Source organism: Microcebus murinus, chromosome 11, assembly GCF_040939455.1.
Source record: "Microcebus murinus isolate Inina chromosome 11, M.murinus_Inina_mat1.0, whole genome shotgun sequence".
Lineage (NCBI taxonomy): Eukaryota > Metazoa > Chordata > Mammalia > Primates > Cheirogaleidae > Microcebus > Microcebus murinus.
In genome coordinates this window covers 87,766,809-87,779,725 of record NC_134114.1, presented here as the reverse complement: position 1 = coordinate 87,779,725, position 12,917 = coordinate 87,766,809, and the positions used below count along the sequence as shown (strand labels likewise).

The window sequence follows — 12,917 nt, the reverse complement described above, 5'->3', positions numbered from 1 at the left end:
TTTGAGACCTGGAACAAAAACCCAAACGATGTTTACCAATTTGTGCTCAGGGGAAAGAAATTAGAACTCAAATACTGATGGTTTCTACTGAGTATGGTGTATATGGGGTGCTGGGCTAAGTAGTTTATACATATTGTCATTTAATCAACAGAAAGAAGTATCATGATTTGACACATAAGAAAACCAAGGTTCAGAAAGTGCAGGGCTGCAGTTCAATGCAGTTCTATCTGATGTGACTTGGTGCTCTTGGCCATCACACTTCATTGTATTATGAGTATTTCAAGTTTTAAATATCTCTGTATAACATAATTATTATATAATATATAAATTATATATAATACATATTATATATATAACATATATAATATATAATATATTATTTCATGAATGGTTGACTGCCTTTGTGTGTTTGTGTGTGTGTATGCAATGTAGTTTCAAACAGACATGTACTAAACAAACTTCTTTTGATCTTTGGAATCCATGTATTTAAATTCTCCAGATATTTAAGAAGCAATTTAAAAAATGCTCATCTATATATGTGATTTGAGGATTACTAGAAATTCTTTTATACAAATTCATATTAATATCTTCATGAGTATCAAAGATATATACAGTCATGTGTCACACAGCAAAGTTTAGGTCAACAACAGACTGCATATACAATAGTAGTCCCATAAGATTATAATAAAGCTGAAAAATTCCTATTGCATAGTTATGACATAGTTGTCAAACACTGCAGCCATCATAATGTTGTAGCACAATACATTACCTTTTCTATGTTTAGATACACAAATATTTACCATTGTGTTACAACTGCCTACAGTATTCAGCACAGTAACATGCTGTCTAGGTTTACAGCTTTGGATTAATAGGCTATACCATATAATCTAGGTGTGCAGTAGGCAATACCATCTTTGTTTGTGTAAGTATACTCTGTGATATTTGCACAATAATGAAATTGCCTAACAACACGTTTCTAGGAATGTATCCCTGTCTTTAAGCGATGCATGACTGTCTATACATACTATATATATATATATATATATATGATTATATAGGGATATAGTCATTCCCTATTAGTTCGGTTTCTCTGAAGAATCCTAATGTAATGATTCCATTGTGATTTTGTTTAGTAAAATTTAAATTCTTAAAAACATATACAGATCATTGATAAAAAGTTAAAACTAGCATTAAGTATAATAATAATTTCAAAAGTTAAATCTTCAATTCTGATTTTGTAACATGTGATATTATTATGTTTTCTAGAAAAATAATATTAGGCAAAGCAAAATTTTTTTTTAAATTTACTTGTTCGCTTCTATTTTTTATATACCATGTGCAAGAAAAGTAAGTTCTTTCACCTACAATGAATGATTGTAAAAAAATCAGAATATTATAAACATTTCGACAAAACAGCATAGTAAATAAGTGAACTCTGGTTTTGAAGTAAGGTGGTAGTGAAAAAGGTAGTTAGGTTGTATTTAGCTTATATTCTGAAAGTAGAGGTAAGATTTGTTGATGAATTGGATGTTGGGTATGAATACACTGATCATGGTAGACATTCATAAATATTGACTAGATAAATAATATCTAATGCTAAGTTTGTAGTATGATCTATTACCTGTCAATAAATACACCCTAATTTATTAAGCAGTTTTCAAAGTATTGAGTATATTCTCTATAATATTCAGATTGTATTTCAAATCTTCATCTGCTGCCATTCCTATAGTCAATATCTTTTTAAATAAAATAATTATTAATCTTCCTAGATAAAAAGATTTATGATGCACATATAAACATATAAGTATGTCTATATATGTATCTTTGTGTGTATGTGCATTGTATACATACATAATTTTAATAGCATGAAATGCTTTGACAATATAGGTAATTGCTATGGTTTGTGCACTCCAAAATTCCTGTTGAAATTTAACTGCCGTTGTGAGAGTACTGAGAGGTGGGACCCTTAAGAAATGATTAGGTCAAGCTGTACCATCCTCAAGAATGGATTTTGGCCATTATCACATGATTAAGGTTAGTTATCTCAGGAGTGGGTTGGTTATAAAAAAGATAAGTTCAGCCCCAATTTTCTGTCTTCGAAGCATGCTTCCTCTACATATGACATCTTCCATCATTTTACAATGCAGCAGGAAAGCCCTCACCAAATGCCAGTGCTGCTATGCTCTTGGACTTCCCAGTGTCTAGAACTATGGGCCAAATAAATCTCTTTTCTTTATTAATTACCCTGTCTGTGGTATTCTGTTATAGCAGCAGAATACAAACAAAGACACTAACTACATAGAAAGTTATTTTTTAATTAATATGTCACCATTTCTGTGAATGAGTAGCTAACAATACCTTAAATAATGCCAAATATAACAGACTTATCCAACACCTTTTTAAGTACATAAAACCATATCCTTTAAGAGAAGCTCTGAGGAAGTTAATTTAAAATGTTTTTAACATGTATACTATGATTAAAGTAACATTTCAGTCCCTGCTAATTAATTGCTATTATATTTTTACCATTGGCATTTTTTTAGTGTTTTAATTTTAATTTAAAACAATTTAACTAAGAGGCAGATAACACGTATTTCAGTTTAGTTACACCACCATACAGTAGCCATATGAATGAACAAGTAAGTCTCTTTGAGTCTCCTAAGTCTACTATTTCCTCTACAAAAAGAAAATAATGATAGTGATACTTGCAAGGTATCTCTAGAACTAAAAATCATGTAAAGTATTCTATAGTTTTTGGTTATGATTTGCCAAGAAACATTGTTTTTTTGTTTTTTGTTTTTTTTTTGAGACAGAGTCTTGCTTGTTGCCCAGGGTAGAGTGAGTGCCGTGGCGTCAGCCTAGCTCACAGCAACCTCAAACTCCTGGGCTCAAGCAATCCTACTGCCTCAGCCTCCCGAGTAGCTGGGACTACAGGCATGCACCACCATGCCCGGCTAATTTTTTATATATATATATATTAGTTGGCCAATTAATTTCTTTCTATTTTTATAGTAGAGACAGGGTCTCACTCAGGCTGGTTTTGAACTCCTGACCTTGAGCAATCCGCCTGCCTCGGCCTCCCAGAGTGCTAGGATTACAAGCGTGAGCCACCACGCCCGGCCAGAAACATTGTTTTGAAATCAGTATTAACTGAAATATTTGGTGGACCAAACTGGCAATTTATATAGTTAGTGGTCAGTTAAGATAATCTTTTCTCTTATAAAACAATGAAAATATTAAGTGCTAGGTATACAAAGCTGAGCATGTATTTGTTTTTCTAAAAGGTGTTAGTTACACTTAATCTTTTGTTTTTATAAAGGTCATATGCAAACAAAATAAAAATAAAAATTTCAATACAGAATTATACAGGGGAAAAAAGAGTATTAATTAATTAATTTATTTTTTAGAGACAGGATCTCATTCTGTCAGCCAGGCAGGAATGCAGTGGCATGATGATAGCTTATTGCAACCTTGAACTCCTGGCCTCAAGTGATCCTCCTGCCTTAGCCTCCCAAAGCTCTGAGATTACAGGCATAAGCCACAGCACCTAGACATAATTATTTATTAAATGAATCGAAGTATAGAATATGCAAACTACGTAAAAAGAAAATCAAAGAGCTGACTTAATCACAGTGTGGCCAATGAATATAAGCAAATTATAAAGCTTTGAAAAGCTTTAGGGGAACACTTGGACAAACCGCAACAGAAAGAGAAATAAGCGATCAAGAACAAAGAAAAGAGAGGAATATCTGGTAAATAAATCAAAAGGCAAAACAAAAGTAAATACTTAGAAAATTATAATGGAGAAATAGTACCTGCATTCCATAAATACATAGCTAAAACTGTGCAAAAGCTTAAGAATAAAAAAACCCTTACAAAGGGTTCAACAGAAATTAGTATGCTGATAATAAGAAATAGTTCTAACTGCCCTGTTTGTTCTCCATCACAGAGAGAGTCTAGTGGAAAAATGAAAATAGCAACAAAAACTTGTGGCCACCTCTGCTCATCCATGGGAGAAAACAGCTATGCTCACCTCTACGGAAGTTGTTTTTACATATTTCAATTATTAAATGCCTAATGTGTAAGCTTTCACATAAACCAAAGCAGATTACTATGATCTCTACACTTCTAAGGACTTATAAACAAATAATAACTGATAAGATGCCAGATAGTCACATTTCAAATAAATAACCCACATAACTCCATGTACAAAGAAGAAATAACTGGTCATTATTGCACAGTGCATAATGGGGAGTTGTGGGTACTACACATATAGGAATGTCTGGCCAGGAGATGTTAAATGAGAAAGCTTCCAAGAAGTGATAGAATTTCAGGAACTTTTTGAAAGAAAAGATGAACAGAGGGTATTCCAGAGGTTATATAGGACTGGGAAAAGACTCCAAAGGTGAAATAAAATGTTTATAACTGAATAAAGCTAGTCAAATCACTTTTATAACATAGCTAGAGATACTACCCTCTGTGTTCCCTTTCCTAACATCAGTGCTATGTGTTTTATAAGCATTATTTAATCCATGCATTATTTCATGTAAGGTAGAGTTATTGTATTAATTTGGGCAAGGGGGAAATTGAAACAGTGATGAAGTGACCTGTTCAACTTCACTACTAAGTAGTACAACCAAGAATAGAACCAGGCAGGGCAATTTAGGAGCCCATGTTCTCATCTGCCATCTCTACTATGCTATAACTCTGTAATGGCAGAGACTATTAAGCTCTTATTTCCAGAGATTTACACAATGTCTGGTTTATGGTAGGAACTTCTTAAATAACAGCCGAGAGAAAGAATGGGATGCATTGCTAAAGGTCAAAAGTATGATATAGAAAAAAATATTGATAATTGTTTTCCCTCTCTCTGACACTACAATGTTTTAAAACCACGTGGGAATACTTGATGAATAGGAGAGAACACATACATTATCTTTATACAACCTCCTGAAGGACCAACAAGAAGGAATGTAAGAAGAAATCTCTAACCCTATTCCTGTCTTTCTCTAATACACAGGATTGTTCATTTCAGTGGTTCACTGCTTAGATACACAGATTCACCTGAACTATTAGTAATAAAACATAAGGACATTCATATCAACTTGAAACACAGCTATTAGACATTTATAACACCTAAAAATTAAATGTTTACACAATTATTTCAAGACCATGGGAGTAAAAAACCCAAGTATCCTAGATCGAATATAATATACATAGTAAGGCAATAAATATAATTATTAATAGAGAAATTTGTCTAATTCAAGTGACTCAGTTGAAGAAGTGTAAAAAACATTTGAAAAGTACTTCAGAGTCTTTCTAAGCTCACTAATCTTAGTTCTTAAAACTTAAAAAAAAAGTTTATTAAAGTAGAAAAAGAAGAAAAGGCTAGATAGTATATTTGCAGATATTTTCACACAGCATTTCTATTTATAATTTTTGGGCAGAGGGAAAGAAAGAGCTGAATGCTTCCTCATGCCTACCAGCACAACAACATGGGGTTGCTCCTGCTTCTCAAAGGAAGTTAGACTGAATAGTCTATGTTGGTTGGAATATATTTCTGACTTAAAAATTTACCAAAGAAGTTTGCTTATAGCACTTTATCTTCCATAAGTAAATATAAATTTTATTTTTACTTCACTAATCCTATTTTCAGGAGAATTTCCCAAGAATATTCTCCCTCCTTTAATTTGTGAACAAAAGCATCCAATTTCTGTGGTTTTTCCAATGCTAGAAATCATTGCTAAATGTGTAATGGGTTCACCTACCCATTAAAAGTACAAACTGCTATTTCAATGCTAAAGCTACTCAATGGAACAAATAGATTGGAAAATTTAAACAGTTGGCCAAAATTCATAATAAATTTGTAGAAATCTCCATGAATTTTTCACAATAAACAATCATAGTCCCATCCCCATAAACTAAATATGAAGCCCCTTCCTGGTAGCTGATATCCTGACATGAAGATATTTTAGCAATGAACTAATAAATTTCAGAAAACAATTTTTAGAATTAAGTATGATGAAATTTTATTCAACTTTGTTTCTAAACTGCTTTCTTACTTTCAGATACTATCATATAAATGATGTATGTAAACTAACAAAGGAAGAAAAAGAATCAGTGGAGGTAGAATTTAAAGTGTTTTAGGGAAATAAGCACTAAGAATAATATGAAGCAAATATATAACTGAGAGAATCAAGAAAACAAAGTAGAAATCAAATACATGCTAAAAGATGTCTAAACTAAATTTAAAATACTCAAGTATTCATAGTATATATGATGTGAAGGTGAAAGGAACTGTTCTAATAGTTTAATTTCTTAAAAGGAGTCATTATGACCTCATTTTTTATTATTTTATATTTTTTCAGGGTATGAAATGGAATACTATTTACAAAATAACCTACAGATACACATAGAAACACATACACTTACACATATACATGAATATATACATATACACACATATGCATCTACATGCATATATGTATATGAGATAATTTTCAACAAATCCTATAACTGAAAGGAAGTTAGAAAAGTTAGCTAATGAAACAGAATGCTGGAATCTTTTCTTCTAGGTAAAGAATGATAACTGCAATGCTTTTAGATGCTGGTAAAAATTCAGTAACACCAGATGCTACTATAGACAGTATGGCTAATTAAGATTTAATGTACTTTTCTGCTTCAACAATTAAATGGAGAGGGACTACAGGGAATTGTTTTATATTGCTAGGAAAATCATATAATGACCAGAAAGGTGAAAATAAATTCCATGAAAAAATATTCCATGAAATAAATTCCATAAAATAAATTCCATGAAAAATTATTTGCTTTCATTTGTTTTAAGAAACATTTTCACATGTGAGGTAGCCCCCTCTTCCATTTCATTTGAAATTTAAAATTTATGTTGTAGATTTTACTGTTTTCAGAGTAAGAAGGTTCCTGTCATGACCATCTAGGAAATCTACATTTAATGGAATTAAAAGAAGATCTGCTGGAACTTGGCAGCCATTTTATTATTGTCTGATTTAGCAGCATCTAACAGAGTGGCAAGTTTTATCATGTACCTTTAACTACCAAATTCACAAAACAAACAGAAGGTTTACCATGGGAGGTAGAGAATGATCAGACTATATCCTCTAGTTACTCTTCCAGTAAAACAGCATGTGTTGTCTAAAATTGCTATGGGAACCTGGGAGCTCATCAGAAAAACTAAGTTTTCGTTGAATGTCTTCTTTAATATCCTATGCCATGACCTCCACGGTAAATAAAAGGTTTACATGCAGACATCCATTATAAGTAAGATCAAGTGTTAACATTAAAATGGCATATAATGATGTTAAACTTTATAACTTAATTATGGGACTAAATTCTTATTAAACATGTAAGTTTCCATGCATAATTTCTGTTTGCATATTACTATTGATTTTAACCTATTCTGTAAATTAAAATGAATAAGGGGAAAGACAAATGTGTGTTCCAGTTCCTTTTCTACTTACAACATAAAATAGAGAAAGAGGATTATGCTATTAGATATTTCCTCCTCAAAAATGGCAGCTTTCCTCTAAATTATTCAGTACCATCAGCAATCAAAACTAAATGAAAAATTATTAAAGAAGGTAAGAAGACAAGGGGAGGGGGAGAAAACACCCAAATGAATATGAGATTAGAAACAATAACAAGTCTCATTGTAATATTTCCCTCTATGAAACATTTATATTACACCTTTCAGAAAAGTAGAATTTAATTAGGAGTCCAAATACTGAGGTTCTAGTTCCATTTCTACCATTTACAGGTTGTGTAACTTTGGGTAAATCAAAAACCTTTCTGGCCTTTGTTTCACAGACTTAAAACCCAACCACAACTTTTTATTCTCTTCAATTCATGCTACAGTGTAATCAGTATCCATTTGTGACATTAAACTGATTTCGAGGAGCTTTGGGTTTCTGGTCCAGCATGTAAGAAGACTAGAAATGACCATTCTGTCCTAACAAGTAAAAAGCTCAACAAAATAAAGAACCAACAACTCCATGAGAGAAGTGGGGTCAACTGGGTAAACAACTGCCAAAAAAGTTGCAGAGCCAGAGGTGAATACAGCGGATCACCACTTATTGGAACAGAAACCCACAAGCAGAAACCTCTGCGGGAACCAGTGCTAGTGTAGGAAACTTTGGACAGCAACTGCTAGAGTCTCAGTGTAGACAACTGTGAGAGTTAAAAACTCAAGAGTAGGATTCAGCAGCAAGAGAGCTCCTGCTTTTGTCAGGTTTGATCTCCAGGAGCTCAACCTGGTTCTCACAGTAAAAACTGAAGAAAAATCCATTCATGCTTCTGGCAAGGGAAGGAGAAAAGGAAACATTTTGAAATAAGCCAGATCACTCTGCTCTTCTTAAGAAGGTCTATTCACAAAAATAACTATTTAAATAGAGCCTAACATACTGGGGTTTTATCACAGCCTAAATGACCTACAGGAAGGGAAACATCCAACTCTAGCCAGCATTAGCCTTCCAGGTGGGAGAAAGAAAATATCCAACTCCAGCCCACACTAGCCATCTGTCCAGCTGAACCAGGGATTGAAAAAAGAAAAAAAAAAAGAAAAGAAATAATTAAGAGGCACTTGTGAAATTCACAGTCAAGAAGCTCAGGCCAGGCGCGGTGACTCATGCCTGTAATCCTAACACTCTGGGAGGCCAAGGCGGGCGGATTGCTCAAGGTCAGGAGTTTGAAACCAGCCTGAGTGAGAGTGAGACCCGTCTCTACCATAAATAGAAAGAAATTAATTGGCCAACTAATATATATAGAAAAAATTAGCCGGGCATGGTGGCGCATGCCTGTAGTCCCAGCTACTCGGGAGGCTGAGGCAGAAGGATTGCTTCAGCCCAGGAGTTTGAGGTTGCTGTGAGCTAGGCTGACGCCAGGGCACTCACTCTAGCCTGGGCAACAAAGCAAGACTCTGTTTAAAAAAAAAAAGAAAAAAAGAAGCTCAGGCTTTCTAAAAGATTGATACCTAATAATATGATAACTGAATATTTCCTCTTCCTCCATAAAAAAACAGTTTGAAGAGGACAGGACTATGACTAACTGTGAGGAAAGAATCTCTAATATTGAGGATATCTCAATAGAAAATTCCAAAACTGAAAATTGAAAAATGACTAGAAAAAATGAGGATATCCAGAACTATAGGACAACTATAAAAAGTATAACATATGTATGATAGAAATTCATGAAGAAAAGAAAAAAAAGAGAAAAACAATCAATCAATAAATAAATAACAAAATTATAATGACTGAGAATTTCCTCAAATTAATGTCAGATACATAACTACAGATTGAGGAAGCTAAGAGAGCACCAAACAGGATAAATACCAAAGAAACTAATAATATACCTAAGAATATCATATTAAAACTACTGAAAATCAAAGATAAAGTCAAATCTTGAAAGATACCAGAGGATAAAAGCACCTTAACTATAGAAGAGCAAAGATAAGAATTATAGCCAATTTCTCCTTAGAAACAATACAAGCAAAGAAGAGAGTAGAGCAAAATATCACATGTTGAGAAGAAAAAAATCCACTATCTAGAATTCTATACCCTGAAAAATTATCCTTCAAAAGTGAGGAAAAATAAAGATTTTCTCAAACAAAAATCGAGGAAATTTTAAGCCAGTGGGTCTGCCTGGCAAGAAATGTTTTTAAACATTCTTTAGAGAGATGGAAAATTATATCAGTCAGAAACTCAGATCTGTGTAAAGAAACAGCAAGAATTGAGAAATAATAAATGAAGGTAAAATAAAACTTTTATTTTTATTTTCTTAATTGGTTTAATGGATAACAGCTTGTTCAAAATAATAGTAGCAACAATGCATGCAATTATGCATGTTTTTTTACATTAAAACTATACATTATACATGTGCATATATATTTATTTATATATGCTTATTTATAAGTGAAATGAATAACAGCAATAATACAAGGGAAGAATTAGGATTATTTTGTTATTATAAGGTATTCACACTATCCCTGATGTGGTACAGTGGTTTTGAAAATGGACTTGAATTAGTTGTAAATGTGTACTGGAAACCCTAGTGCCACCACTAAAAATAATAATTGTAATAATAATAATAATATTGTTAAAATAAGTATAACAGGCTTGGTAAGAAAGGAGAGAAATGGAATCCTATAAAATGACCAAATAAAACCACAAAAGGCAGAAAAAGAATGGAAGACAAAAATAGGAACAAATAACCAATGAAACAAATAGAAAACACTAACAAACATGGCAGATATTAATCCAACTATATCAGTAACAACTTTAAACATCAATGGCTAAATATACCAATTAAATGACAGAGACTGTAAGAGTGGATCAAAAAAAGAAATCCAACTATTACGTATGTTGTCTACAAGAAACCTACTTTAAATATAAAGACACATATAGATTAAAAGTAAATGAATGGAGAAAGATATATTATGCTAATGCTATTCAAAAGAAAGCAGAGTAGCTATATTAATTTCAGACAGAGCAGATTTCAGAGCAAGGAAAATTATCAGGGATAAAAAATGTCATTACATAATGATAAAAGAGTCAATTCTCCAACAGGACAATAATCCTAACAGTGTCAAAATACGTAAGGCAAGAACGGATAGAACTACAAGGAGAAACAGATGAATCTACTATTACAGTTATAATAACTGTATATTAGTCTTCAATATATTGTTATATCAACATCCCTCTATCAGAAATAGATTCAGCAGGCAGAAAATCAGTAAGGATATATTAATAGCTTAACTCAACACCACCATCAATTAACAGGATATAACTAGCATCTATAGACATCCAACAAAAACAGAATATATATTCTTCTCCAGCTCACATGGAAAATTAAGAGACATAGACCACATTTGGAGACACAAAACACACTGTAAGAAATTTTAAAGAATAGAAATCATACAATAAGCTGTTCTCAGGTCATGATGGAATTAAACTAGAAATCAGTAACAGAAAGAGATCAATAGAGAAAATTAACAGAGAGCCCCCAAATAGACCCACATAAATATAGCCAACTGATCTTTGATGAAGGAGCAAAGACAATACAATGGAGAAAAGACAGTCTCTTCAACAAATGGTTCTGAAACAACTGGATATCCACAAGTACAAAAAGCAAGGCTAGATGCAGACTTTACAACCTTTACCAAAATTAACTCAAAATGGATTACAGACCTAAATGTAGAATGTAAAAGTATAAAATTCCTGGAATACAACATAGCAGAAAAACTAGATGACTTTGGGTTTGTTTAGCAATAACTTTTTAGATACAATATCAACGCCATGGTCCGTGAAACAAGTGATAAGGCTGCCCTTCCTGAAATTTCAAAATTTATATTCTGTGAAAGACACTTGAAGAAAAGAAAAAGAAAAGCCAAAGATGACTGGGAGAAAATATTTGCAAAAGACATATGACATAAAGAACTTTTATCGGCCGGGCGCGGTGGCTCACGCCTGTAATCCTAGCTCTTGGGAGGCCGAGGCGGGCGGATTGCTCAAGGTCAGGAGTTCAAAACCAGCCTGAGCAAGAGCGAGACCCCGTCTCTACTATAAATAGAAAGAAATTAATTGGCCAACTGATATATATATATATAAAATTAGCCGGGCATGGTGGCGCATGCCTGTAGTCCCAGCTACTCGGGAGGCTGAGGCAGAAGGATCGCTCGAGCCCAGGAGTTTGAGGTTGCTGTGAGCTAGGCTGACGCCACGGCACTCACTGTAGCCTGGGCAACAAAGCGAGACTCTGTCTCAAAAAAAAAAAAAAAAAAAAAAAAAAAGAACTTTTATCTAAAATATACAAAGAACACTTAAAACTCAACAATAAAAAAACAAATAACAAAATTAAAAAATGGGCCAAAGATCTTAACAGATACCTCACCAAAGAAGATATGCAAATAAAAAACAAACATATGAAAAGATGTTCCATATCATATGTCAGCAGGGGAATGGAAATTAAAACAAAAATGAGAAACCATTACATACTTATTAAAATGGCTAAAATCCAGAACACTGACAATACCAAATGTTGATGAGGATATGAAGCAACAAGAACTCTCATTCTTTACTAGTGGGAATGCAAAATAGTACAGTCAATTTGGAAGACAGTTTGGCAGTTTCTTACAAAACTAAACATACTCTTACCACACAATCTAGCAACTATGCTCCTTGGTATTTACCCAAAGAAGTTGAAAACTTATGTACCCACAAAAATCTGCACATGGAAGGTATACTAACTTTATTTATACTTATCAAAACTTGGAAGCAACCAAGATGTCTTTCAGGAGGCAGATAAACTATGGTACATTCAGACAACAGAATATTATTCAGTGCTAAAAAGAAATGAGCTATCAAGGCATGAAAAGACATAGAGGAACCTTAAATGCATATTACTAAGTTAAAGAAGCCAATGAGAAGAGACTACAAACTATATGATTCCAACTATATGTCATTTTGGAAAAGCAAAACAGGAACATAGAGGATTTTTATAGCAGTAAAAATACTCTATATGATACTATAATGGTAGATATATGAAACCTCTGAAATGCACAAGAGATAATGATGTGTCAATGTAAATTCATCTATTGTGACAAACATACCACCCTGGTGGTGGATGTTGACAAGAGGGTACACTGTGCACGTATGGGGGAAGAGAGTATATGGGAAATCTCCATACTCTCTTTTTAATTTTGCTGTGGACCTAACACTGCTCTAAAGTCTATTAAGAAAGTATAGTCATCCTATTAAACAACTATTTCCACAGCAACCAACTAAGTCAATATAGTATTAGGAATTCTTTCCAGGATTAGTCAAAATTAAGAGACTGGCTTCTAAAGGTTAACATCTACAAAAAGCATGCATCTAGAAATACAAGAGGAA

General features: G+C 33.1%; 1 protein-coding gene across 2 annotated transcripts in view; it reads right to left on the bottom strand.

Annotated features, from left to right (window-relative positions):
* The window catches only part of COMMD10 (COMM domain containing 10), a 157,478-nt gene that overhangs the window by 64,681 nt on the left and 79,880 nt on the right, over positions 1 to 12,917 (bottom strand). The gene's annotated exons all lie outside the window — the stretch shown is intronic.